This window comes from Pantherophis guttatus, chromosome 14 (genome assembly GCF_059756535.1).
Source record: "Pantherophis guttatus breed Tessera chromosome 14, ASM5975653v1, whole genome shotgun sequence".
NCBI lineage: Eukaryota > Metazoa > Chordata > Lepidosauria > Squamata > Colubridae > Pantherophis > Pantherophis guttatus.
The window spans coordinates 20,312,747-20,340,254 of NC_142076.1; the positions used below are offsets into that span (position 1 = coordinate 20,312,747).

The following is a 27,508-nucleotide window of genomic DNA, read 5'->3' on the forward strand; positions in this document are numbered from 1 at the left end:
TTGTGTTGAGAGAAAGGAGTTGGTGTGAAGCCTGAGGCATCTGTAGGATGTCACAAAAGATGACACTTTTTCTATCTAGCTATCTATCTGGGTGGCATGGCAGCTCCGTGGTTAAGACGCTGGGTTTCTTGCAGGGGTGAGTTCTAAAAATGTTTACTACCGGTTCTGTGGGCGTGGCTTATTTTGTGGGTGTGGCTTGGTAGTGGGGTAATGTGACCGGATGGGCATGGCCAATTTTTTTTTTTTACACTTTTAAAAGCATTTTTTCTCCAACCTTAAGAGGTTGCAGAAAAAAAATGCTTTTAGAAGCCTCTGACGATCAGGCAAGTCAGCTGGGATCGCCAGAGGCTTTTAAAGGCATTTTTCCCCCCCTACAACCTCTTCGGCCGAAGAGGTTGTAGAAAAAAATGCTTTTAAAAGCCTCTGACGATCCCAGCTGAGCCGCGTGATCATCAGAGGCTTTTTTTTTTTTACTTTTAAAAACATTTTTTCAGCCGAAGTGGTTGTAGAAAAAATGCTTTTAAAAGTTAAAAAAAAAAAGCCTCTGATGAGGTAGGCGGGGTAAGCGAGCGGCGAGCGGGACGGGGACCGGTTCGGGGGCGTGGCCAGCCAATGTTATTACCAGTTCTCCGAACTAATACAAGTTTTTACTACCGGTTCTTGTGAACCGGTGCGAACCGGGAGCAACCCACCACTGGTTTCTTGGCTGGAAAGCTGGCAGGCCAGGTTGGAACCACGAACGAAATGCAATGGGATGATGTGAAACTCCTGCAAGATGCTAATTCCACGTCTCTTCATTGTCTATTGTGGGAAAGGCCAAAGCTGCAGCCACGGACGGCTGGTTTTGTTTACCACTTTTGGGAGAGGAAGTGTTCCGAGCTACCATCAGTTCGGTCTGTCTTAGAACAATGGGCCTTGTGGATCCCGCCAGCGAGGTCACACACTCTCTCTGTTCCTTCTCTTTTCAGCAGCACCAGGAGACAAATGGAAAACACATTTCTCCTCCTCCAACCTCGCCTCCTTTACTCCACCGACTCCAAATCAGGAACAGCTGTGGGGTTGATGTCCCGCCTCGGATGCGATGGGGATGGATTTCTGGGTCTCCTGAGAAGGGATGATCTACTACGTCCAGGTATGTGGAGTTGGGGAATTTTCCTGACAGACCAGGTTTGTGGCTGAGAGCGACTGCAAAGAGGGGGAGGCATTCCCACAAACATGAGACATTGTCTCCCCACAGGTGTCTTTTTCTTTCTCATCCTCACCAGCATTCATCCGGGAGAATGTTCTCGATGGTTCTCACCAACTGCTTGGCCAGATGGAGATGGACGGAGGGAGGAACTGGAGGGGAATTTTAGCTGAGCAGTAGCAATAGCCATTAGACTTATATACCGCTTCATAGGGCTTTTACAGCCCTCTCTAAGTGGTTTACAGAGTCAGCATATCTCCCCCAACAATCTGGGTCCTCATTTTATAGACCTTGGAAGGATGGAAGGCTGAGTCAACCTTAAGCTGGATCGAACTCCAAGCATTAGGCAGAGTCAGCCTGCAATAGCAATAGCACTTAGACTTATATACCGCTTCACAAGGCTTCACAGCCCTCTCTCAGCAATTTACAGAGTCAGCCTCTTGCCTCCAACAATCTGGGTCCTCATTTTACCGAACTTGGAAGGATGGAAGCTTAAGTCGAGTTTTGAGCCGGTCAGGATCAAACTCCTGACAGTGGGCAGAATTAGCCTGCAATACTACATTCTAACCACTGTGCCACCACGACTCCATAGCAATCTTCTCCGCTTGTCAAGTACTATCATTGGGTGTGACCTCAAAGATTGAATCGAGAACCCAAACACCAATTGTTAGTCGGTAGGTGAAAATCTCCGTCTGATTTCTTGGGGTCTTCACAATTTATTTTATTTTATTTATTTTATTTTATTTTATTAAATTTGTATACCGCCCTACTCCCGAAGGACTCAGGCGGTGAACAGCCATGAAATAAAACATATAAATACAAAATTTAAAATAGAAATAAAACAAGTTAGATAAATTTGGCTGAACCATATTTAAAACCCCAATAATTTAAAACCAAATTTAAAATTCCCATTTAAAAGAGGAGAAGTTTAGGTCAGGCCGGCTTGCTGGAATAGGAACGTCTTCAGCGTGCGACGGAAGGTACGCAGATCCGGAATCCTCCGTATCTCGGGGGGGAGCATCTATCGAGTTTTCGATAGAAAACATCTATCGAGTTTTCTGCTCAGCAGATTGAAGTCGCTTCCTCTGCATTTCTTCTAATCTACCCTACAACTCACACAAATTTGATGGATATCTTCCATCTGTCTGAACCTTCTTCTGAGCCCAAGAATATCTGGCCAAGTATTGCTATCTGCTCAATACAAGCATTTCTCAACTCATGACTCCACCTGGGATCAGAATTTCCAATACTAAACCAAGTGGTTGCTAAGTAAATCACACCTAATTTCACCAGCTTTTGTGTCATAATTGGTAATCAAATCATTTTGGCTGTTAAGTGAATCATGTGGCTGTTAAATCAAGTTGGCTTCTACCGTTGACTTTGTTGTTGAAAGCCAAATGATAAATGATATTCTTGCTTCTCGGTGAATGACACAAACACAACCAGAGTGGCTACGGCTAGCAAGTTCCTTCATTGCATGTTTCCCCGAAAATAAGACCGGGTCTTATATTAATTTTTGCTCCAAAAGGCGCATTAGGGCTTATTTTCTGGTTAGGTCTTATTTTTTGGGAAATGCAGTACTAAATGCTTCCATCTGGCTGACAATCTTAACTGGGGCTTATTTTGGGGGTAGGGCTTATATTACGAGCATCCTGAAAAATCATGCTAGGACTTATTTTCCGGTTGGGGCTTATTTTCGGGGAAACAGGGTAAATAGAGCAGAACCTCTGGAGAAGGTGGCCCCACCACCAACCATGCAGATTTGCAAATCATCCGCCAATTTGCGTTCAAGCTGTGACCGAAACTTCCTCTTCTACTAAGGAGATGTCCAACTCCTCCATTTCTCTACGTTTTATTTGTTCAAGTTCTTTATTTATTTGTTCAACTTGTATGCCGCCTTTCTCCGAAGACTCAAGGCAGCTTACAATGCATTTAAAAACCATATGTAAAACATTAAAAGTTAAACCATTAAAACCAATTAAAACCCATTCACACCATTCATGGCCGGATCTCGCCAAATCGCAACAGCGAGATCAACAGCCCCAGGCCTGCCAGAAGATCCAGGTCTTCACCGCTTTTCAGAAGGCCAATAGGGTGGGGATGGTCTGGACCTCAGGAGGTAACTTTCCTCCTCCTCTACGTTCAAGGACCCCGGTGAAGCAGAGTCACAGACCAACTCAACCTTATCTGAAGATGGGCTGCCTGGTGGTCACTCAAGATGACGTGCCTTCTATCAGACAAGCAATTTTCAGAAAGAGAGATGTTGTGGTTGATGATATTTGAAAAGGAGGAGCAAAGCCAGAGATGTCCTGTCCTTCCAACCTTCACCACCCTTTCCTCTTCTGTCTCCATCATCGGCAAACCATCCCTCAGAATCTGCAATGCAGAGGAGGGCAGCGAGCCAGAAGAAAGCTCCAAGGAAGATGTGATTGCAGAGTCAGCCAATGTCCAAATCTCTTGGACACAGTCTGGAAGCCGCTGCTTCTTCTAACCCAGTTTCCCAGGCTTTCAGCGGAAAGAGAGAGAGAGACAGAGAGAGAGAGAGAGAAAAACAGAGAGAGAGAGAGAGAGAGAGAGAGGAGAGAGAGAGAGGCTGGCTGAGCAGCCTTTAACCATCTCTCCTCTTGTCTTGGGAAATCAGATGCATGAGCTAGATAGAGAAATATGAGCGGAAGTTTCTTCTCCCAAGCTCTGCTAATGGAGCAAAGCTGGAGGAAACAATGAGCTAATTCCACCTACAATCCCACCCACCCGCCCCCATCCCCATCCCCATCCCGACTATGCCTTCACTCTGCTTAGAGAGCTGTGACCCCGGGGGTGGGGAGGGGTGTCAGGAGGAAGATGGGGAGGGGGGATCCCTGCAGCTACCATCTGTTGCTGGCTCCAACCTGGGCTTCCCGAGTCCCAAGAGAAGGTGCTGTGGAATGCAAGCCAAGACCAGTCTCATCACTCATCTGTGGCTCGCTCTCCGCTGACCCTGCGCATTGGCTGCGTCTTGCAGGAAAGCATGGATGGTCCCCATCAGATGATGCCTCATGGGTCTTCGCTGTGGCCACCGTTGCTTTCTGATCTTCTCCCATGACTTTAACCTTTAGCATAGAGATAGATGAGAGATGACAGATGAGAGAGGGAGGGAGGGAGGGAGGGAGGGAGGAGGAGAGGACATGTAGATTAGATAGATAGATAGATAGATAGATAGATAGATAGATAGATATAGATGAGAGAGAGAGAGATGAGAGAGAGAGGGAGATGAGAGAGAGAGGTTGAAAGAGAGAGAGGGAGAAGATGTAAAGTAAAGGTAAAGGTTCCCCTCGCACATATGTGCTAGTCATTCCCGACTCTAGGGGGCAGTGCTCATCTCCGTTTCAAAGCCAAAGAGCCAGCGCTGCCCGAAGATATCTCCATGGTCATGTGGCCGGCATGACTCAACGCCAAAGGCGCACGGAACGCTGTTCCCTTCCCACCAAAGGTGGTCCCTATTTTTCTACTTGCATTTTTTAGATGCTTTCGAACTGCTAGGTTGGCAGAAGCTGGGACAAGTAACGGGAGCTCACCCGGTTACACGGCACTCGGGATTCGAACTGCTGAAGATGGAGGTAGAGGTAAAATACAGGGTGAGAAGTGAGAGAGGGAGGAAGGAAGGAAGGAAGGAAGGAAGGAAGGAAGGAAGGAAGGAAGGAAGGAAGGGAGGAGGAAGGAAGGAAGGAAGGAAGGAAGGAAGGAAGGAAGGAAGGAAGGAAGGAAGGAAGGAAGGAAGGAAGAAGGAAGGAAGGGAGGGAGGGACGGAGGGAGGGACGGAGGGAGGGAGGGAGGGAGAGAGAGTTGGGATTCTAAAAATACAGCAAAACAAATGGCTAAATACTGATTTATATGGAAAGAAGGGAGTGTTTTACAATAGAATCATTGGAAGGGACCTTGGAGAAGAAGACCAACTCCCTGCTCAGGCCGAAGACTTTATGTCATTGGTTGTCCAATCTCTTCTTGAAAGCTTCTTGAAATAAGGAAATACACATGTGGGGGGAAAAAAACAATCACCACCAAAGATGGAACTTCTGCTAAACAACACGAACTCTCCAAACTAAAACTTTCCATTTCCCTGCTGGTCCTTCCTGCCCTGCCTTTCAGCATCTGCTCCGTTGCTCTCTAGAACCTGGCAGCCTCTCTGGACCTTCCAGATCTTGGAGGGGGTTCTTTGGCGTGACTGCAGAGCGGACTGCAAGGGATGTCACACAAGGCTACAAAATAACACACACACACACACACACAAACACACCCGGCACAGGTGCGTCCGAGACGCAATGACTCCGTTCAGTCCAAGCTGCCCCCAGAAGGCCCACCACGATCTGCTTTTTTTGATTTTCCAGATCTTCCAACGTGGCTTTGATAGTTCTCCGTTGGGATGTCCAATAAGCAGATGGCAAGACGCAGACGCCGGCTGCAAACAGCCCTGAAGCAGCAGGAAGGTTACGAGTGGGAGAGAGGGCAGGAGGGGAAGAAGAGAATAAATATCTCTCCAGATGTTCTGATGAGAGAGAAAAAGGGAGTTAGCAGCTGGGTGGGCGCAGAGAGAGAGAGAGAGAAGCCCTCTTCCTTTTCCAAAGTCACTTCTGCATCATTTATAGCTATGTTTTCTTTGCAAGGACTCGGTGGCTCAGTGGCTAAGATGCTGAGCTTGTCAATCGAAAGGTCGGCAGTTTAGCAGTTCGAATCCCTGGTGCCGCGTAACGGGGTGAGCTCCCGTGACTTGTCCCAGCTTCTGCCAACCTAGCAGTTCGAAAGCAGGTAAAAAATGCAAGTAGAAAAATAGGGACCACTTTTGGTGGGAAGGGAACAGCGTTCCGTGCGCCTTTGGCGTTGAGTCATGCCGGCCACATGGCCACAGAGACGTCTTTGGACAGCGCTGGCTCTTCGGCTTTGAAACGGAGATGAGCACCACCCCCTGGAGTCAAGAACGACTAGCACTTATGTGCAATGGGAACCTTTACCTTTAACTTGTAGAATTCGGCTTGTCGGCTTGGCCAAATATTCAAAGCTCAGTCCGACATTTCTTACCCCCAACAAATCAACCTGAGCATCCTATTCTTTCTTTCTGGACTTCTGAGCTCGTTCTGACAGGAAATATTTACCCAAAGTCATCAGGCTTCAGAAACCAAGAAACCTCAAGATTCTTCTAAGCTCCTTCCTTTATTGTTCCTCACCTGTAGACAGAAATCTTGCCAAACCAAAGCATCGCAACATAAAACAGCTACTCTGGGAACCATTGAGAAGGAGCTGTCTTCACCCTCTTTCTCACACACAAACCCTCTCAACTGTGTTGTCTCTTCCTCCTCTGGAACGCATCGCTCCCCCTCCCTGACCCCGAAGTCCCAACAGTTCCTATAACCACATTATCAAGTGCTTGGCAACGCAGCCACATATACACAGCTGTTTGCCACATCTCGCAGATAGGTGACCGTATTTTACGACGGTTTTGCCGAAACCTGGCACGTCATCGGCAAAACTGCTTGGCAAACGCTAGGTTTGCATTAACCACCAATGTCAACTGAAGCTTCTTTCGGTTTTCGAGGAAAAAGCCAGAAGGTCCAGTTGCCTTTTGAAAAAAAAAGCAAATTTGGGACAAAAGGAGAAAGAAAAGAGAGGGAAAAGTCCCTTTTCTTTGACAGATAAAAGCCCGTTTTCTCCCCGTTTTCTTTCTCCTCTCCCTCTCTCTCTCTCTGTGTCTCTGTGTGTCTTTATTCCTTAGGAAGCCATTTGCTTGAGACTAATTGAATTTTCTGCCTAAGGGGAAAAAAGGAGAAGCTGAGAAGGGGGTTAATGCTCCACTCCCGAGTAAAGACCCCAACCCTCTTAACTGGTCCTGGGACCTCCTTCTCCAGCTTAAACAAACCCTGGCGTTTTGTCCCCTCTTGTTAAGGAGGAGGGCCCGAAGGAGGGGGATATTGATTCTTTGGACAAGTTTCTCTTTCAGGTCACCTACTGCCCCCTTTCCCCTCCTGCCTGGAGAGGGGAGGGGTCTCCTTTTGTGCCAGCAGCAGCTGGTAGGTCACAAAGAGGGACGAGGAGAACCGATTGTCCTTTGACACACTTTTAACATTTCTTTACAGAAAGGGGAAAAAAAGCGGGGTGTCTTAGGGTGGGAGAAGCCCCTCTTCCTCCTCTCCTCTCCCCTCCCTCCCCATACACATACATTTCCTGTGAGGATGGTGGGGGTGGGGGGTGGGATGCCCTTCTCTGCAAAGGAATGAGATTGGGGGGTGGGGAGAGGAGAAGGAGGAGGGGGCTTCCCTGTATCAGAAAGCCATCAACTCGTGGAAACGTTTTAGAGGTATGGAAATTGGGTGGGATGGGCTCCTTTTGGTGGGGTCAGGGGAGGAGGAGGTCCGGAGGGTAGGAGAGCAGATGGTGCTGAAGATATGGAGGGGGGGCGTTTTAAACATAGGGACCCTGTTTCCATTCACTTGCTTCGAGCCACCAGCTCAGGCAAGAAATTGCGAAGAAAGGTTTAGAGAGCCATCAAAGGAGGCCGGGGGGGGGGGCAGCGATTTCTCTCCAAGTCTAACAAAAGGGGGTCTTTCTTTGTGGTCAACCCCCCCCCCCCATTCCAGGCAGGAAGAGCTCCCCAATAGCTACCCCTCACAGCCCGCAGGCATCGGCTTGGCTCTAGAGATACCACAAAGCCCCCTCTCTCCGCGGCCCATCTGCCCTTTCCCACGTTCTGCTGCAGAACCCCTGGGCTTGTAAAGTGGGGAGAGGGGGTAGAAAGCAATGGACCAGCGTGGAGGAGTCATCTGCTTCTGATGGCCATGGTGGGGAGATGTGGCCAGGTCTAACTGAACCAGATCAGAGGTGCTGAACCCCACCTCTGAACTGTAGTGTAGAGATTGTCAGCGAAACCACCATTTTTATCATTTCTCTCTCTCTCTCTGTGTGTGTGTGTGTGTGTGTGTCTGTCTGTCTCTCTCTCTGAGTCTGTCTGTCTGTTTCTCTCTCTGTGTGTCTGTCTGTCTCTGTCTCTCTCTCTCTCTCTCTCTCTGTGTGTGTGTGTGTGTCTGTATGTCTCTGTCTCTCTCTCTCTCTCTGTCTGTCTCTCTGTGTCTGTCTGTCTGTCTGTCTGTCTCTCTCTCTGTCTATCTCTCTCTGTGTCTCTGTCTCTCTCTCTGTCTCTCTGTCTGTCTCTCTCTGTGTGTCTGTCTGTCTGTCTCTCTCTCTCTCTGTCTATCTCTCTCTGTGTCTCTGTCTCTCTCTCTCTCTGTGTCTCTGTCTCTCTCTCTCTCTGTCTCTCTCTCTGTCTCTCTCTCTGTCTGTCTCTCTGTGTCTGTCTGTCTGTCTCTCTCTCTGTGTGTCTATCTCTCTCTGTGTCTCTGTCTCTCTCTCTGTGTGTGTCTCTGTCTGTCTCTCTTGCTCTCTGTCTCTCTGTCTGTCTATCTGTCTCTCTCTCTGTCTATCTGTGTGTGTGTGTGTGTGTGTGTGTGTGTGTGTCTGACTGTCTCTCTCTCTCTCTCTCTCTGTCGGTCTGTCTCTCTCTCTCTCTCTCTGTGTCTGTATGTCTCTCTGTCTGTCTCTCTCTCTGTCTGTCTCTCTGTGTCTCTCTGTCTCTCTGTCGGTCTGTCTGTCTCTCTCTCTGTCTATCTCTCTGTGTGTGTGTGTGTGTGTCTCTGACTGTCTCTCTGTCTGTCTGTCTCTCTCTCTCTCTCTTTCTCTCTCATCCCAAACCTTGCTGGCCTCTGTTAGACTCGGATTTCGCTTTCACTTCGTCTTTCCCTCCAGTCCTGTCAAACATTTGCTGGGTTAAACCTTTCTATTTTAAAACCCAGCACCCTCCCCAGTCTTCCCCTGAGTGCTAAAACGGGATGATGTCTAAATATTTGCCTAACTATTCTTAGCCGGAGAGCAAGCAGGCGGCAGCCTTCGGGGCACATGCCTGTCTACGGCTGGCGTTATCCGGGGACCACCGCTGCACGAATGCGCGATCTGGGGCAAGAAAAGCAAATTGGCTTTATCTTTTTTTTTGTTTTCTTCCCCTGGATGTATTTGTGCCATCTTGACATCGCGCAGCCATGGAAGGAGTCGCTGGGAGGCTGGGGAGGGGAATGTGACTTCTGGAAAATCAAATTCCTCTTGGCAGGGCCTCCTCGGTTGAGTCGCAAGCCGAAGGACGGTTCTCACAGGGACGATTGCAAAATCAGCTTTTACTGCTGAGTTCACATCTTGCAGGAGACTTTTTTTTTTTGGTTGGTTTTTGTTGCTGAGAACATATTTCTGCGAAGTTTCTGTTCTTTCCTCCCCCCCTCCAAGATACAGGTAGTCCTTGATTGACCATCGTCCATGCAGTGACTCTTCGAAGTTCCAATGGCCCTGAAAAAAGGGACGGAGGGCCAAGTCCTCGCACTTATGACTGTCTCAGCATCCCCACAATCCTACCGTGTTTTCCCCAAAATAAGACCAGGTCTTATATTAATTTTTGCTCCAAAAGATGCATTATAGCTTATTTTCTGGTTAGGTCTTATTTTGGGGGAAAATACAGTACTAAATGCCTCCGTCTGCTGATGATCTTAACTGGGGCTTATTTTTGGGGTAGGGGAGAGGTGATTTCAGCAGGTTCTGACCAGTTCTGGAGAACCTGTAGTGGAAATTTTGAGTAGTTCGGAGAACCGGTAGTAAAAATTCTGACTGGCCCCTCCTCCATCTATTCTCTGCATCGCAAGTCCCAGCTGATCGGGAGGAAATGGGGATTTTGCAGTAACTTTCCCCTGGATTGGGGTGGGAATGGAGATTTTACAGTATCCTTCCCCTGCCACACCCACCAAGCCATGCCCACCAAGCCATGCCACACCCACCAAGCCACACCCACAGAACCGGTAGTAAAATTTTTTGAAAGGGCTTATATTACGAGCATCCTGAAAAATCATGCTAGGGCTTATTTTCTGGTTGGGTCTTATTTTCAGGGAAACAGGGTATGATCATGGTGGGAAAGGACTGGGTGGGAGGAAAATAATTTCTTCCTCCCCCCCTCCCCCCATTGTTCCTCCATCCAACAAAGATGATTGGGACAATGATTCCTTCGCCACGTTTAACTCTATCGGTATGCATGCAATGCAGAATGACAGAATTGGAAGGGACTTTGGAGGTCTTCTAGTCCAACCCCCAGCTCAAGCTGCAGACCCTACACCATTTCAGGCAAATGGTTGTCCAATTTCTTCCTAAAAACCTCCAGTGTTGGAGCACCCACAACTTCTGGAGGCAAGTCCTTCCACTGGTTAATTGTCCTCACTGCCAAGAAATTTCTCCTTAGTTCTAGGTTGTTTCTCTCCTTGGTTAGTTTCCATCCGTTGCTTCTTGTCCTGCCTTCAGGTGCTTTGGAGAATAGCTTGACTCCCTCTTCTTCTTTGAGGCAGCCCCTCAAATATTGGAAGACTGCTATCATGCCACCCTTAGTCCTTCTTTTCATTAGACTAGACAATTGGATGCAAAAGCATGAAACTCTCAAAGACCCAACGAGATAGGAGAGGCGATAGGAAAAGCTAGCTGGCAAATTCTCAAGAGGGAGAGAAAACGAGACACATTTTTGGCTGCTGTCTCGGCCAAAGGTTTTCCCAGTTGGGGAGAAACAAGAGGAAACCATGTAAGAGAGAGAAAAGATTGTAAATATATATATATATATAGATCTTTCTCGGGTTGATCCGGAGTCCTCGCTGGGGCTGGAAAGGGAAATGGGAGACATATTTTAAAAACAGAGTCACTTTGGATATCCTCCAGCCAGCAGCAATCTATCACAGGATAAATTAAAAACAATAATTTCACTCCAGCTGCCTAAATAAGAAGCCTGACCTGCTCCAAGTTGGGTTCCTGGCTGCTTTCTGAGCAAACTCAGAGTCAACTTTTGGGGTGAGTGGAAAGGATGAAGAAGGATGACCCCTCTAATGAAAGAACAACCCAGAAGCTGGAACGAAATCCACCTTCAGTGAACTCTTCCTGTTTCTCTGTAGAACATCTCCGCTTCTTCTGACATCTTAGGTGGCTTCCATAGAGCTCAGCAGTCTGGATTTCTATTGGCTGGTTTAAGGCATGGGGGCTTAAGAGCACACCAATCAGGCTCTGATTTAGAGGGACGGGTCAATCCAAGTCAACTTAGTGGTGGAGCTAAGTTTGTATTGTGAGGTTTAGCACCGTGGTCATCCTACCTATGAACTCTTTCCAGACATCCTTGACTGCCCGGAGTTCCAATCCCTAAATTTGTGGATCCTGGTTTGTTTCAGATGGCCCCTCAATATAACACATTTGCCATAAAGCCGTTGGCTTGAGGCCTTGAATTTCACTCTGCAGCCCCTCAAGCACTCTTCCCACAAGGCATGACTTCATGGCAATGGGAAGGAGAAGGGGAAGGGTAAAGAAGAAGGAAGGAGGAGAAGGAAAAAGAAAGAGGAAAAATGAGGAGGAGGAGAAGGAAGAAGGAAGAGAAGGTAAAAGGGAGGGAGGGAGGAAAAAAGGAGGGAAGGAAGGAAGGAAAAAAGGAAGGAAGGAGGGAAAAAAGGAAGGAAGGAAGAAAAAAGGTAGGAAGGAAAAAAGGTAGGAAGGAAGGAAAAAGGGAGGAAGGGAGGAAAAAAGGAAGGAAGGAAAAAAGGAAGGAAGGAAGGAAAAAGGAAGGAAGGGCAAAAGGAAAGAAGGAAGGAAAAAGGAAGGAAGGGCAAAAGGAAGGAAGGAAGGAAGAAAAAAGGTAGGAAGGAAGGAAGAAAGGAAGGGCAAAAGGTAGGTAGGTAGGAAGGAAGGAAGGAAGGGCAAGAAGGAGAGAGGGAGGGAAGAAGGAAGGAAGGAAGGGCAAAAGGGAGAAAGGGAGGGAGGGAGAGAGAGAGGGAGGGAGGGAGGGAGCTAGCTCTACATTTAATATATTCTTGGAAGTCCGGATGTCCTTTTTAAATGGCCTATCAACATGATTCATTTCAAAACATGGGAAGTAATTAAGATTGTTACCCCCAAATCCTAGCCCTGGAAGTGCCATGGCCTCAGATGCACCCCCATTTTAACCACTGCAAGATGTGAGGGAACTCCAGGGATCCCTTCATTTTGGTGGGAGGACAGCTGTAACCCAATCCATCCACCACAACTTCCTTCCAATAATAATCACGGCCATAAATTATCTCTGGGGGGGGGAAAAAACAGGTGGGGGGGTTCGGCTTCTGCAGTGGGCCGGGTTTGGCTCTCTCCACCCCCACCCCCCAAATCCAGGAAACAGCAAAATTCAAAAAATGTTGAAGTAGACCTGCAGCAGGAGACCACGATAAGCGGCCGCTGAAACAGCAAAGCGGAAAGAATCAATCTTTTCACAATACGGGTCCTGGGAGAGAGAGAGAGAGACAAGGCTGTCCTGGTGAGTTTGGCCAATGCAATCCAGACCAAAATGCAGACGAGACCACGTGCACAACCCAAAAAAACCACACTCTGTGTATTCCTGTAACTTGTTCACCCGTCTAGCTCAGTGTTTCTCAACCTACCTCAACTTTAAGCTGGGTAGGACGTCAACTCCCAGTTCTCCGCAACCACCGTAAGTAGACTTTATTTCCCAGAATTTGCCAGTGGACTTCAACTCCCAGAACTCCCCAGTCAAAAATGGGTGGACTTTTAACTCCCAGAATTCCCCAGCCAGAGTGGGTGGACTTTAATTCCCAGAATTCCCCAATCAGCATGGGTGGACTTCAACTCCCAGAACTCCCCAGTCAAAAATGGGTGGACTTTAACTCCCAGAATTCCCCAGCCAGATTGGGTGGACTTTATCCTCTTTCCCCTCCCTTTTCTTCCTCTCCTTTTCCCTTTCTTCTTTCTCCTCTTCTCTCCTCTCCTCTCCTCTCCCTTCCTCTCTCTCTACTCCTTCCCCTCTCTCCTGTTGTTTCCCTTTTCAGATCAATCTAAAGTGGTATTCGAGCATCCCCGATTTCCTAATTATCTTTATTCTCATTTCAATTTCTTATTCAATTATTATTTATTTTTATTTCATCATTTGCGAACATTTTTATAATATCTCACTTTTTTCCTTTTTACCCCTCCTCCCCTTTCTCCTTTTACTTGACATCATCTGGGTATCTATTTTTCTAATTGTTTTCTTCCATCTATTCTCTATCTATTTTATTTCTATATCCTTATTCAGATTTTTGTTTTTTTAATGTTCTCCATCCAGCTTCTGCGAAATCTGGGAAGGACTCCCCAAAACTGGGAAGGAACACCTTGAGAGAAAAAAAAAATCCTGTTTGGAAGCAAAGCAAAGATGCCGGCACTAATCCTCCATGTTGACTTTCCTAATAGAAAACCTCTGTATCAACAGGGAGGAGGTTTGATGGAGAACATTTTTCTCTTTCAAGAAAATTAAACATTTCAAACATGTTTGAACGCACGCCTACAACCCCCTGGATAGCAATTAACTTCTTCCTGTTCTAGATGTAGCACAGCTTCCAAAAAAACAAAGTGGAGCTGGATTATTTTTCAAAGGAAGCGTGATTGAAAAGCTGCTCCGTTATATCCTAAGGTGGGGCCCCATCGTCCCTCTGACCTCGGAAGGATGGAGGATGGACTTGGTCATCCTCCATCCTTGATGTCCAAAGCCCGGCAAGGTCCTTCAGGGTCACTGACACGTAGCAGATGCCAGCAGAGATAGATGGGGGTTGGGGGTGAAGCTTTCCTAGGAAGCCAGATTCATGATGAACTCAACCACAGGATCAGATCTGCACATAGAAAAGGAAGAGGTCAAGGGTTTCTTGCTTGAGCAGCGGGATGGACTAGAAGACTTCCACAGTCCCTTCCAACTCTGTTATTCTGTGATTCTGGCGCCAGGGGATCTTCAGAGTATGAATATGAAGAGTATGAAGAACCTTCAGATCTTCAGAGTATGACCAGGAGGGTGCCCACTGTGATGCCAATGGAGCTGTGGTAGGTGGAACCTCAATCATCATATGGGTGTCCACCACTTTAACCTTTGAGGCCATAACTTGGAGAAGTCAAATATTCCTCGTGATCCAGCCAGAGTTTGATCAAAAACCAGATTCATATTGAACTCAACCATAGTATCAGATCTGCACATAGAAAATATTTCCTGCTTGAGCAGAGGGATGGATTAGAAGACCTCCAAAGTCCCTTCCATCTCTGTTATTCTGGTCCCAGAGGTTCTTCAGGGTATGACCAAAAGGGTGCCTTACCATGATGCAAACAAAGCTTTGGTGGGTGGAACTTCAATCACAACATGGGTGTCCACCACCTTCATTTTTTAATTTAGACCATACCATGGAGAAGAACAAGATGGCTCAATGGCTAAGATGCTGAGCTTGTCGATCGAAAGGTTGGCAGTTCAGCGGTTCAAATCCCTAGTGCCGCGTAACGGGGTGAGCTCCTGTGACTTGTCCCAGCTTCTGCCAACCTAGCAGTTTGAAAGCACGTAAAAAAAGAAAAATGCCAGTAGAAAAATCAGGACCACCTTTGGTGGGAAGGTAACAGCATTCCATGCGCCTTTGGCGTTGAGTCATGCCGGCCACGTGACCACGGAGACGTCTTCAGCGTCTGGCTCTTCTGCTTTGAAACGGAGATGAGCAACGCCCCCTAGAGTCAGGAACGACTAGCACATATGTGCGAGGGGAACCTTTACTTTTACCTTGGAGAAGACTCTAGTCCTCTGTATCCCTCATGTTGCAACCAGAAAGTGGGGTCCAGACCGAATGGGAAAAAGAATCAACTCAAAAAGATCAAGAATTTGACTTGCGCTGAGAGCTCCAGGATCCCTCTGGGGAACCAGAGCCTGGATGGCGGGAAGACAAATATCCTCTCAAATATCCTTGCCAAGGAATATTGTGGTTTGTGGCCATTTGCCTCCTATTCTCCGAAAGGGTGTCTAGAGTTTCCTTTAGACCCCGAGGCACCGTATTCTGCTCTTTGCCATCTGCCACTGGAAAAGCTCCCAGTCTGCTAAGAATAGAGTTTCCATCCATTGTAGGAGGAGACGGGACTTCTGAGCAGGCTGCATAAAAAGACATTTGTACGGAGCAATTAATGTTTTGGCAAATATTCTGAGAAAGGGGTAGAGTAGCCCTGGGACCCCTCTTGCCCCCCCCCCCAAAAAAAGCTTAGAAGATCTCACTTTGAAAGATAATGAATGAACGGGAGGGGAAAATACCCAGAAATAATAGAGGAGGGAGGGAAAAAAACCATAGAATGTAACCAAGGTCTTCAAGAGAATTGGCAAACGTTCTCCACAGAGGAAGTACCTCCCTCCAGGGCTGAGGGGCTCTCTCGGTGTATGTGTGGAGGGGGGCAGAAACAGGGTGAGAGGCTGTGTCATCACCAGATATGAAAGATGGAGCAGACTGAGGAAAATTTGACAGGGGAGGTGGGTTTCTTGTTGGCCTACGTGGTTACAGTTGTGATTTATTGTGATGCTCAGATAAGGGCGCGTGGAGATTTCCTATGGCTTATTCTTGTTTTCCTTTTGTGGGCTGCTGAAACCTTTAACCAATGTAGAGACAGAGGAAGAAGAGGGAAGAGGAAGAGGAGGAGGAGGAGGAGGAGGAGGAGGAGGAGGAGGAGGAGGAGGAGGAGGAGGAGGAGGAGGAGGAGGAGGAGGAGGAGGAGGAGGATAAAAATGAGGAATTGCTGGACAAACATGGACTCATAGATATGGAAGAAGGTCTTGAGACCATTGCTTGCTGCAGGAACTCAAATCAAGCATCCCTTTGTTTGAACACAACGGGATCCAGCAAAAGGAACTTCACCCCCTCTCTTGGTTCCTCTGTTGAAATTCTCTCACATCAGTGTCTATGGAGATTCTCAGTCCTCCAGCTCATGGTTGTCCCGAAGGCACTTTCTCAAGAGGCAACTGGACTTTGCTTTGAAGACGTTTCACTTCTCATCCAAGAAGCTTCTTCAGAACTTCTTCAAGGTCGATCGAGATTCTCAGTCATCCAGGTCACAGTTGTCCCAAAGGTGCTTTTTCAAGAGACAACTGGACTTTCTGGTTTTTCTTTGACGACGTTTCGGGCAGGCAAGGAGTGGCTGGGAGGGGAGGGGCGAGTAGCGGCTGTCAAGGAGCCCCTCAACGTGAGTGACATCGAGTTGACCACGCCCACCCAGTCACATGACCACCTAGCCACCCCCCCCCCACCCAGCAGGTCATTAGGCAGATCATATTAGTGGCCCCTGGGATTTAAAATTATGAATTTAGTGGTCCCTGAGGTCCGAAAGGTTGGGGACCCCTGCCCTAGGAGGCATGATGAGAGATGCCTCTCAACCTTCTGAAGGTCTTAAGACCCTCTTCCTCATTGCAGCCCAGACAAAGCAGTTCCTTTGTTTGCAAGCTTGTTTTGGCAGCTGCCAACCTCCTTTGGCCATCCTGACCGCTCTGTGCTAATCCCACCGTTTCGAATTATAAAGCTGCCAACATCCCACGGAAACACCACCAAGCTCCCGTTGGTGTGCCAGACTTCTTTCAAATCGAGGAATCTTTCCAGGAAGTGCTGGGTTCACCCACCCCCACCCCATCCCCCCCCACCCCCTCAACACAACCACCTCTTGCTACAAAGACCAGCTGAATTTTTCTCAGCAAAGTAAAACACGTCCTCCCACAAGGCCGAACCTGAGCAATGGAGACAAAAGTTTCTCGGGGAAACCGAAAGGATTGCAGATTTTGCAGTTAGGACTCATTCATAAAAAAAAAATAGTCGCTGGCAGTCCCTGCTGGGCTCGGAAAGTTAGCCAACCCAGACTTCCCAAGCTAGTCGATCAATCAGAATAGAGCTGAAAAGGGACTTTGGGGGTCGTCTAGTCCAACCCCCTGCTCAAGCTGCAGACCCTACACCATTTCAGGCAAATGGTTGTCCAATTTCTTCCTAAGTGATGGAGCACCCACAACTTCTGAAGGCAAGTCCTTCCACTGATGAATTGTTCTCACTGGCAGAAAATTTCTCCTTAGTTCTAAGTTGCTTCTCTCCTTGATTAGTTTCCATCCGTTGCTTCTTGTCCTGCCCTCAGGTGTTTTGGAGAATAGTTTGACCCCCTGTTCTTTGTGGCAGCCCCTGAGATATTGGAACACTGCTATCATGGTATCCCTGGACAGGTAAAGGTAAAGGTTCCCCTCGCACATATGTGCTACCCGTTCCCGACTCTAGGGGGCAGTGCTCATCTCCGTTCCAAAGCCGAAGAACCAGCGCTGTCTGAAGACGTCTCCATGGTCACGTGGCCGGCATGACTCAATGTCAAAGGCACACAGAAAGCTGTTCCCTTCCTACCAAAGGTGGTCCCTATTTTTCTACTTGCATTTTTTTACGTGCTTTCGAATTGCTAGGTTGGCAGAAGCTGGGACAAGGAACAGGAGCTCACCCGGTTACACGGCACTCGGGATTCGAACCGCTGAACTGCCGACCTTTCGATCGACAAGCTCAGCTTTTTAGCCACTGAGCCACTGCGTCTTTTCAGGCTAGGCATCCCTAATTCTTCATATGTTTTAGCCTCCTGACCCTTAAGTATCTTTGTTGCTCTTCTCTGCATTCTTTCAAGAGTCTCAACATCTTTATTTATATCGTGATGAACAAAACTGGGTGCAATATTCCAAGTGTAGTCTTGACCAAGGCATTCTAAAGACCAAGGCATGATAAAGTCCATCCAGCAGGGCTTTTCAAGGCCTTCACAGCCCTTAACATTTGGCACAGCCGAGCGAAGAATCCTTACAAGAGTGAGGGACCCCAACGGAGAAAATGATCTCATGATGAACAGCCTACTCTTAAAGCTCCAAAGCGGATTAATGGCTCTCGAGCCTTTGAAAGAAAGAACAAGATGGGAGTGAATGGGAGGAGAACTAATTGGACACTTACGCATGAATGGAAGAGTAGGGTGGGGTGGGGGCAGAATGTAGATAATCCTCCCAACTTTTTTAGCCAAGAAATTTAAGCTTATTCAGTCCTTTGCCCATCTAGGCGTACCTTCTCCAAGCCGGGGCTCTCCAGAATTCCTGGAGGAAAACTCCTTCGGTTCGATTAGATGGGTTCCTAGAGGTGGTATCAACTCCTAGAAAACCTTGGATGCCTTGGTAAGACCACACTTGGAATACTGCATCCAGTTTTGGTCACCATATTATTAAAAAAAAGATGTTGAGACTCTGGAAAGACTACAGAGAAGAGCAAAAAAGAGGAGTAGGGGACTGGAGGCTAAAACATATGAAGAACGGTTGCAGGAATTGAGTAGGTCTAGTTTAATATCTCAGGGGCTGTCACAAAGAAGAGGGAGTCAAGCTATTCTCCAAAGCACCTGAAGGCAGGTCAAGAAGCAACGGATGGATGCTAATCAAGGAGAGAAGCAACCTGGAATTTAAGGAGAAATTTCCTGACAGTGAGCACAATGAATCAGTGGAATGGAGATGGGGAATGACGACAGTTTGGATGGGGAAAACCAGGAAGGGTGTAGGACTTTATGCCAGACAGGGAAGTCATAAAAACATTCCTGAAAGACACAATAACAAGCCACCTATGAACGGTGTCCAAAAATTCCCATCCATGTATTCATCAGGAAACAAACTAAAAAGCAGAGACATCACCCTGCCAACAAAAGTGCGTATAGTCAAGGCTATGGTTTTCCCAGTTGCAATGTAGGGCTGTGGAGGTTGGACTGTAAGGAAGGCTGAGCGCCAAAGAATGGAGGCCTTTGAACTCTGGTGCTGGAGAAGACTCCTGCGAGTCCCTTGGACTGCAAGGCCATCCAACCGGTCAGTCCTGGAGGAGATCAACCCTAACTGCTCTTTAGAAGGCCAGATCCTGAAGAGGAAACTCAAATCCTTTGGCCACTTAATGAGAAGGAAGGACTCCCTGGAGAAGAGCCTCATGCTGGGAACGATGGAGGGCAAAAGAAGAACGGGACGGCAGAGAACAAGGTGGCTGGATGGAGTCACTGAAGCAGGAGACATGAGCTTAAATGGACTCCAGAGGATGGTAGAGGACAGGAAGATCTGGAGGAATGTCGTCTGTGGGGTCACAATGAGTCGGACACGACTTCGCAACTAACAACAACAAATTCATCAGGAGTTGAGTGTGACTTTATCTAATACTATATATGTCTCAAAAAGAAAGTTGGGTAGAGGAGTTTCAATTATCCCTAAGATCCCCAGTTTATTGACTAAACCACAATTGGCTGAGTTTGCCCAATGGGCTAAGCCATAAACCAGGATTTTCCAAACATGGAATGGCTGGGTTCATCTAATACACTGAATCAAAAATCAAGCAAGGTTAGGTTTGAATTCAGCCGCTGTTGGCACTTTTGACCCCTCTTCGGAATACGGTAGTTACCCTGGGTGTTTTCTGGGAAGAGGAAATTAAATAATGGCATTAAAAACAACTCCACCCGGCTTTTCTTACACAGACAATAAAAGTAAGAGAATCCTTTTCGTTTTGACAGCTTTAAAGTCTGGGGCATCCAGCAGAGCTTTGAAACTCGTCCCTGGTGACTTTCCATGGCTTTAATTTAATTACCGTGCCTTTTCTTATCTTAATTGACTTGCTTCTGTTTATAAACACAGGACTAGCCCTCTGTTCTTCTTCCCCCCAACCTTCGTCCTGCAACCTGAGAATAGCTTTGGGCATCTGAAATATTCATTAAATGCCTGAGACTCTTCCTTCTTCTTCTGCTCCACCACCAATTAATGGTAGAAGAAATTGGATCTCAGCAGCTCTGGGACGAAGTCTATAACTTAGTGGGAAGGAGAAAAGCATCATCCTCTGTAGAATGACATTCTTCCTCTCCTCCTCCTCCTCCTCCTCCTCCTCCTCCTCCTCCTCCTCCTCCTCCTCCTCCTCCTCCTCCTCCTCCTCCTTCTTCTTCTTCTTCTTCTTCTTCTTCTTCTTCTTCTTCTTCTTTTCTTCTTTTCTTCTCCTCCTCCTCCTCCCCCTCTTTCCTCTTCCTTCCTCCTCCTCCTTCTTCCTTCTCCCTCCTTCTTCCTCCTCCTCCTCCTCCCTTCTTCGTCCTCCCTTCTTCTTCTTTCTTCCCATTCTCACATCCTTAACATGTTGAGTTTCACCCGCCTTTTGAGGAGCTATGAGAATGGGAGGTTGAGAAAGAAGGAGAGGGAAGTGACTTTGAATTATGAAGTTGGCACTGTTGACTTAGAATATTACAGATTGCAGAACCGATCAGTCAGTATTGTTGAAACCAAACAAAAGTGTCTGCCACCAACTCCCATCTTTTGAGTGTGTCCTTCAAGCAGATTAATATAAAGAAAACCACCTATGCTTGACCAATCGAGGGACGAAGATGATGAAGAAGAAGATTGTGGAGAAGATGGATGATTATCATGGAAATCTAAAGAGGGAAGAGTGTCCATCTTGACATCATTATGCAAGCGAAGTGACTTAAAATTCACATCATTGGATGGACATCATGCCATCATTGTTTCTATGTGTCACCTATAGATGTTATTGCTGTGTCCTGCAAGAACTAGAAGCTATTATTGGAACCAGATCAATCTTGGAAACATTTGCCCTCACAGCCCATCACCCTGACTCAATGGTGGCACCCCATTAACAAAATTTGAGAGGAACTTCTCAGAATGGAAATTTGAGCTCCAGAATTCCAGACACATTTGTTTGAAATCAGAGTGCATCAATCTTTTGGAAACCAGAGGTTTTCCAGATGTCCTGGACTTCAATTCCTATAATCCCCAGCCTGTATGGGAGGTGAAGTTTAACATATTTGGAAATGGACAGGTTGGGGAAGTTGGCTGAAATAGTAGCTTAAAAGTTGGAGCGTGATTGCCAAGAAAACATGCATGAACGTCTGCTACACAATAGATATTTTGGATGCAACCTCCTCACTTGGAAGAGATATCTAAGCCATAGCTGGTTTTTTCCACAGCTTTCTGATTAAGCCTTTGTTGGTTGATTTCTCACAACACATTAATCCATGGACCATCGTGACTTTCCAAGATTCCCTGTAGACTCTTCAGAGTCGACTTTTTGAATCTCCTACTTCCACATGTGTTGTAGATCTAAAATGTGAAGGAAGCTGAGCTGGGTTAATGATGGGTTCTTTTCTTTTTTTTCCCCAACCTAGGCTGATCTCTGTGAACCTTTCACACTTATGGGGCAGAACGTTATGGATCACGCACCGTCATGTGATGCTGCGAGACAGCCATCCCTTGTTCCATGCTGGGACCTCGGAGAGAAATGTACAAACCAGATGGAGAAGGCCACAGCTGGAGAACTCATGAACATCTTTCTCTCTCTTTGACAGATGATTAGGTTCCTGAACGTCGACACGGAGGAAACTCTAACCTGGGAAATCCGCTTAAAATGCCCGGAACTCAACAAAAACCACACCCAAACTTCTTGTAGATCTGTCTATCACAGTGGTTTCAAGTGTGCATTTATCCTCAACATCCATCATTAATGCTCTTGTGCTCTTCTTGGGGCTTACAGGCAAGAAAAGGATGCCCAGACGGCCAAATCGTTTTTTTTTCCTCCAGAGAATTAAAGATTTTTGCTCTGTAGCTCAGCAGGAATATTCCGAAGCAGGTAACAAACTGGTAGGAGAAAACAATTGCAAATGGGATTTGCAACCAAAATTTGCAAAAAATTCTCTTTGATTCCTCTCTCTCCCCTTAGCAAACTCAGCCTTCATTGTGTCTTAGGCAATGTTTTCCTTTTTCTCCCCCGCCGAACCACAAAGATTATTCGCACTTTTGCAAAACACGGACCCATCCCAAAACTGGCCTGAGTTTCCTTGTTACATGAGTGGTGTGGTTTAGGTTTCTATAACAGATAAACAGAGTTGGAAGGGACCTTGTGGGTCATCTAGTCCAACCCCCTGCCCAAGCAGGAGACCCTACTACACCATTTCTGACAGATGGCAGTCCAGTCTCTTCTTGAAAGCTTCCAGGGATGAAGCTCCCACAACTTCCAAAGGCAACTTCTGTTCCATCGGTTGATGGTTCTCACTGTCAGAAAATTCCTCCTTTTTTCCAGGTTGAATCTCTCCTTGATCAGTTTCCATCCATTATTCCTTGTCTGACCTTCGGGTGCATTGGAAAATAGCTTGGCCAATGGTACCTAAACTAGGAGTCAGCAACCTGTGGCTCTGGAGCCGCATGTGGCTCTTTCATCCCTCTGCTGTGGCTCTCTGTTGCTGGTTGGCTCTAAAATTGATAGGCCTTTCGGTTAGGACAGGTAGAGGAAAAAGGATGCCGTGCTAGGAGGAGACTCTATGGTGGGGGAACTGGACTTCTGGTCAGCAGAGGAAAAAGGACACCGTGCTACGAGGAAACTACGATGGAGGAACTGGACTTCCGGTCGGCTCCAGAATTGAACTGTGGTTTCCGGTTCGGACCTTTCTCGCTCTTTATCTTTATCTTTATCTTTATTCAAATTTCTATACCGCCCTTCTCCTTTCGGACTCAGGGCGGTGAACAGCCAGAAATAAAACATTTTATATACAAAAGTTAAAATAAATTTAAAATAATTAAATAAATTTGGCCCATTAATTTAAAACATTCCAATTAAAAGCCATATCAAAATTTATTAAAACCAATCATAAAATCAGGACAGCCCGGCTAACTGAAAAAAAAATAGGTTTTGAGGGCCCGACGAAAAGTCCGGAGGTCTGGGATCACTCGTATCTCTGGGGGTAGATTGTTCCAGAGGGTTTAAGGTTGCCGACCCCTGACCTAAACAATGGTACCTACAGCTGAAACCTGGGAAGCAGAAGGATTTTAATTGTCCCTTCCCCGTTTTTTTCCCCCCCTGGTTAAGAGAGCAACACCCCTTGACATGGACAGTTGGTAGCGTTTGCAAGGGTGAACAGGAATCAAATCTTGATCTCTGACAGGTAGGATGAGGTGGCTTACAGCTGCGGTGAAAAATAAGGGTGGAGACCAAGGCTTGATGGACAGAGAAATACGGCTCTAATGTGCCTTGGGGCTGCTGGCAAGGGCTCACCTGTTTCAAGATCCAGGATGTTTATATATATTGGGCTCTTGGAAGATCAGAAGGCTGGGCCAAGAGCCAACAATTATGAAGGAAGCGAAGCAACATCCTTTGTGGTTCCTGGTCCTCTCCAAAGTAACCGGGTTGGAGTCCTCGGTGAGTAACAGCCTTAGAAAGACCACGGAATTCTCCGTCCCAGCAGAAATTTCATCATGGGCCAGTTTCGCGTTTCTCCCGCTGGTGTGAACTGCGTGTGTTTTTTTAAACTCATGTGTAACTTAAGACACATTTTTGCGGGCTGCTTTCGGGGGGAAGGTTGAACAAGGACAAGGCATGATACTCTGAATAGGGATGCGAACAATTCTCCGGGTCTTAAATTTATGCATGGCCTCAGGCCCGCTGCAGGCATCAATAATCCGAAGGGTTTAGAAGTTGCAAAGTCAACAGCCTTATTGTCAAGTGTGGGAGAGGGAAGCAGTGTGGGGTGTTCCAAAAATAATAGGAGAGTTCTCGTTTTATTTATGAAGGCTGGGCCTTCTTCTCTTCTCTGGGTTGGGTCAAAAGTTTAAATCTAGAACAGTGGCTTTTAAGTTGTTTGATTCCCAGTTACCCCTTTCCTTGTTGGGAACTGGAACCTCTTATGGATTCTTGTTGGGTACAGTTTGAATTAAAGACTCAAGGACTCTACAATCCTCCTCCTCGTTCTCCTCCTCCTCGTTCTCTTCTTCTTCTTCTTCTTCTTCTTCTTCTTCTTCTTCTTCTTCTTCTTCTTCTTCTTCTTCTTCTTCTTCTTCTTCTTCTTCTTCTTCTTCTTCTTCTTCTTCTTCTTTCTTCTTGGAAGAAGGAGGAGGAAAAGGTGGAGGAGGAAAAGGAGAAGAAGGGAGGAAAGGGATAGGAGGAGGAGGGGAGGAGGAGGACACGGAAGATGGGGGAAAGAGTACTGTAGGGTCCTTTGTGCTCTCTGAGTTTGGTGGTTTTCTTGCAGATGTTTCATGACCCAGCTAGGTAACATCATCAGTGCTAGAAGAGAATAGGGTTTGCAGAGAGGAAGAGGAGGAAGAGGAGGAGAACTGTAGGATCCTTGGGCTCGCTGAGCTTGGTTGTTTTCTTGCAGGCATTTCATGAACCGACTAGATAATATCATCTGTGCCATGATGATGAAAACCCCCTCTCTCTTCTAGCACTGATGATGTTACCAAGTTGGGTCAGAGAGCATCAAGGACGGGCACACATCTGTTGATCTTTTCAGATCTTTCTGAGAACCAGCTAACTGCCAATCAAAGGTTCCTAGCAGGTTGACAACCTTGTCACAATCAATAACTTCTTTTTTTTCCTCTTACACGTGCAGACGATGACAATGATGTCATCCATTCCTTTGGGTCCCACGCTTGGTGATTCTCGTAGGGGACAGATTGTATTAAAGAGGGCTAGATCTTCACTGGAGGATTTTTGAAGGCTGTCGGCTTCTTCCAAAGGCATCTGAGAACTGGAGCTGGACAAAGATGCTGCCATTTTCCTCCCCTCCAAACTCCTCGTCTCCCCTTAGACACGGCAGTTTCCATGAGTTCCTCTGAAGAGGAACATCAACAAGAAAGCAGAATAGCTAAGCCCAGAAGAACAGGAGGTCTTCAGCCTAGCTAACCAGCCTTTCCGTTGCAATACAACCCCTCCGGCTGTTTCATTCCCCCCCATCTCCATTGTCCATCACTCCCTGACCCCACTCCCCAGTTCTCATATTCAACCACCTGCCAATCACCATGACTTCAGTGACACCGTCAGATGATGACCCTGCCTGGAACTGAGCATCAACCCTTCAACGAATCTCCTTCTATGAAGGATGCTTGAGTTGGGACCTGGGCCTCCAAAGGTGATGCTCTTAGTCCATTAAACCCAGCGGGGTCGTTCTCCTCTCAAGCCCCTTTCCCACTGCAGGAACTCAAATTCCAGCTCCGTGAACTGTTCCAGATGTTGGAGAAGGCCCATCTGTTGCAAGCTGGCCACAGGAATGCATGTTTCCCTCTGCAGAGACTTCATGCTTCGGCCGCCTTCTTGATTCCTCCCGTCGTTCTGAAGCTCAATGTGGGGGCTCAGTAGCAGAGACGGAGACTTGGCCATGTGGCTTCCTACGTCCTTGAGTTACAACAGCTCGTTTAGCAACCGTTCAAGGTTACAATGGCACTTGTAACCGGAGATATTTTTGTTGGGCATTCTACCGGAAAAAATATGATAAAAAGATTATATATCTGGCCGTGCATATATTAAGCGCAACTAGAATTGTATTTGCACAGCAATGGGAAAATGATGAGGGGAAATGTAATTAAGAAAATATTAGAATGCGCAGAAATAGATAGATTAATGCTCACTATTAAGGATAAAGAAGAAACTGAACATTTTTTGATATGGGATATATTTTATCAATGGCTAGACAATAGAAACAGAAGTTAGAAAGGACAAGATATAAAAAGAGGAAATGTTAACGTGCAGTCGTGGGTTTCAAAATTTTTTACTACCGGTTCTGTGGGTGTGGCTTGCTGGGCATCTCTCTCTTTCTCTCTCTCTCTCTCTCTCTCCCTTCCTTCCTTCCTTCCTTCCTTCCTTCCTTCCTTCCTTCCTTTCCACGATTCTCCTTTAATCTCATTTCTGAAATGGTATTAGATATAGAATAGAATAACAGAGTTGGAAGGGACCTCGGAGGTCTTCTAGTCCAACCCCCTGCTTAGGCAGGAAACCCTACACCACTTCAGACAAATGGTTATCCAACCTCTTCTTAAAAAATTCCAGTGTTGGAGCATTCACAACTTCTGGAGGCAAGTTGTTCCACTGCTTAATTGTTCTAACTGTCAGGAAATTTCCCTTTAGTTCTAAGTTGCTTCTTTCCTTGATTATTTTCCACTCGTTGCTTCTTCTCCTGCCCTCAGGTGCTTTGGAGAATAGCTTGACTCCCTCTTCTTTGTGACAGCCCCTGAGATATTGGGAAACTTTTCTGATGTCTCCCCTGGTCCTTCTTTTCATTAAACTGGACATATCCGATTCCTGCAACCGTTCTTCATATGTTTTAGCCTCCAGTCCCTAAATCATCTTTCTTGCTCTTCTCTGCACTCTTTCTAGAGCCTCTCCATCTTTTTTACATTGTGGCAACCAAAATGCAATGGTCCGTGTGTGCCTTCATTTGTTCCACCAACAGAATCAACATTGCAATGTGTTTCTTTACCTGCTCTTCATGCTGTGGTCAAATACACCATAATAATAGAACGGACATCCTGGTCTTTCAAAGCCAAATTTAAAAACCTGAACAACCACATCCTGGTTCTTTTGACCCACACATCCTTGTTTCTGAGGGGAAGACCGGAAGGAGGGATGGGGGAAAAAAATAGGTGTTGATACAGGAAATTCAAGGCAATTGTCTTCTTAGACAATTGGAGAGTTAACGGGAGAGTTAAGATCGAGAAATATCAAAACTCTACGTGAACGTAGCAAGAAAGTTGTGGAGAGGGATGATTGAGTCTGTCATCTGCACCTCCATAACTGTCTGGTTTGGCTCTGCAACCCAACAAGACAGACACAGACTTCAGAGGATCATTAGAATGGCAGAAAAAACAATGGCTACCAACCTGCCTCCCATTGAGGACCTGTAGACTGCACGAGTCAAAAAGAGGGCTGTGAAAATATCTACAGACCCCTCGCATCCTGGACATCAACTGTTTCAACTCCTACCCTCAAAATGACACTATAGAGCACTGCACACCAGAACAACTAGACACAAGGACAGTTTTTTCCCCGAACGCCATCACTCTGCTAAACAAATCATTCCCTCAACACTGTCAAACTATTTACTAAATCTGCACTACTATTAATCTTCTCATCGTTCCCACCACCCATCTCCTCCCACTTATGACTGCATGACTCTAACTTTGTTGCTTGTATCCTTACAATTTATATCAATATGGATTGTTTCTTGATTGCTTATTTGTACCCTATGGCTATCATTAAGTGTTGTACCTTATGATTCTTGACGAACGTATTTTCTTTTATGTACACTGAGAGCTTATGCACCAAAGACCAATTCCTTGTGTGTCCAATCACACTTGGCCAATAATATTCTATGATGATCTATGAGAAACTATCTCCATGGATCTGCTGGCCTACAAAGAGAGGTTGGACAGAACTATAAACCGGGCATGGACGCCTCAATAGGGAAAGAACGTCCAAGGAACCCCTAAGGAGATCAAAAAGAGGTATCGAAGGCACACACACACACAACTTTTCATTCTTTTCTGGACTCCTCTGAGTCTTGATCCAGCTTCATTCCCATCCAATTATTTACTGGAAAGCTCAGACAATATTGGCCACCATCTCTAAACAGTTTAGAGATAATACACCTTCAATACGAGGC

General features: G+C 46.6%; 2 long non-coding RNA genes across 3 annotated transcripts; both read left to right on the forward strand.

Annotated features, from left to right (window-relative positions):
• LOC148112124 (uncharacterized) lies at nt 1-22,521 on the forward strand. Of its 2 annotated transcripts, none has more exons than XR_015729879.1 (3): nt 1-136; nt 969-1,132; nt 21,248-22,521. It is a non-coding gene; the product is annotated as an uncharacterized LOC148112124 (long non-coding RNA). The 2 variants fall into 2 exon arrangements; XR_015729880.1 differs by lacking the exon at nt 21,248-22,521 and adding an exon at nt 1,238-1,336.
• Nucleotides 22,522-23,017: 496 nt separating this feature from the next.
• Nucleotides 23,018-27,115, forward strand: LOC148112125 (uncharacterized). The gene is made up of 2 exons (XR_015729881.1): nt 23,018-23,271; nt 24,464-27,115. It is a non-coding gene; the product is annotated as an uncharacterized LOC148112125 (long non-coding RNA).
• Nucleotides 27,116-27,508: the final 393 nt, after the last annotated feature.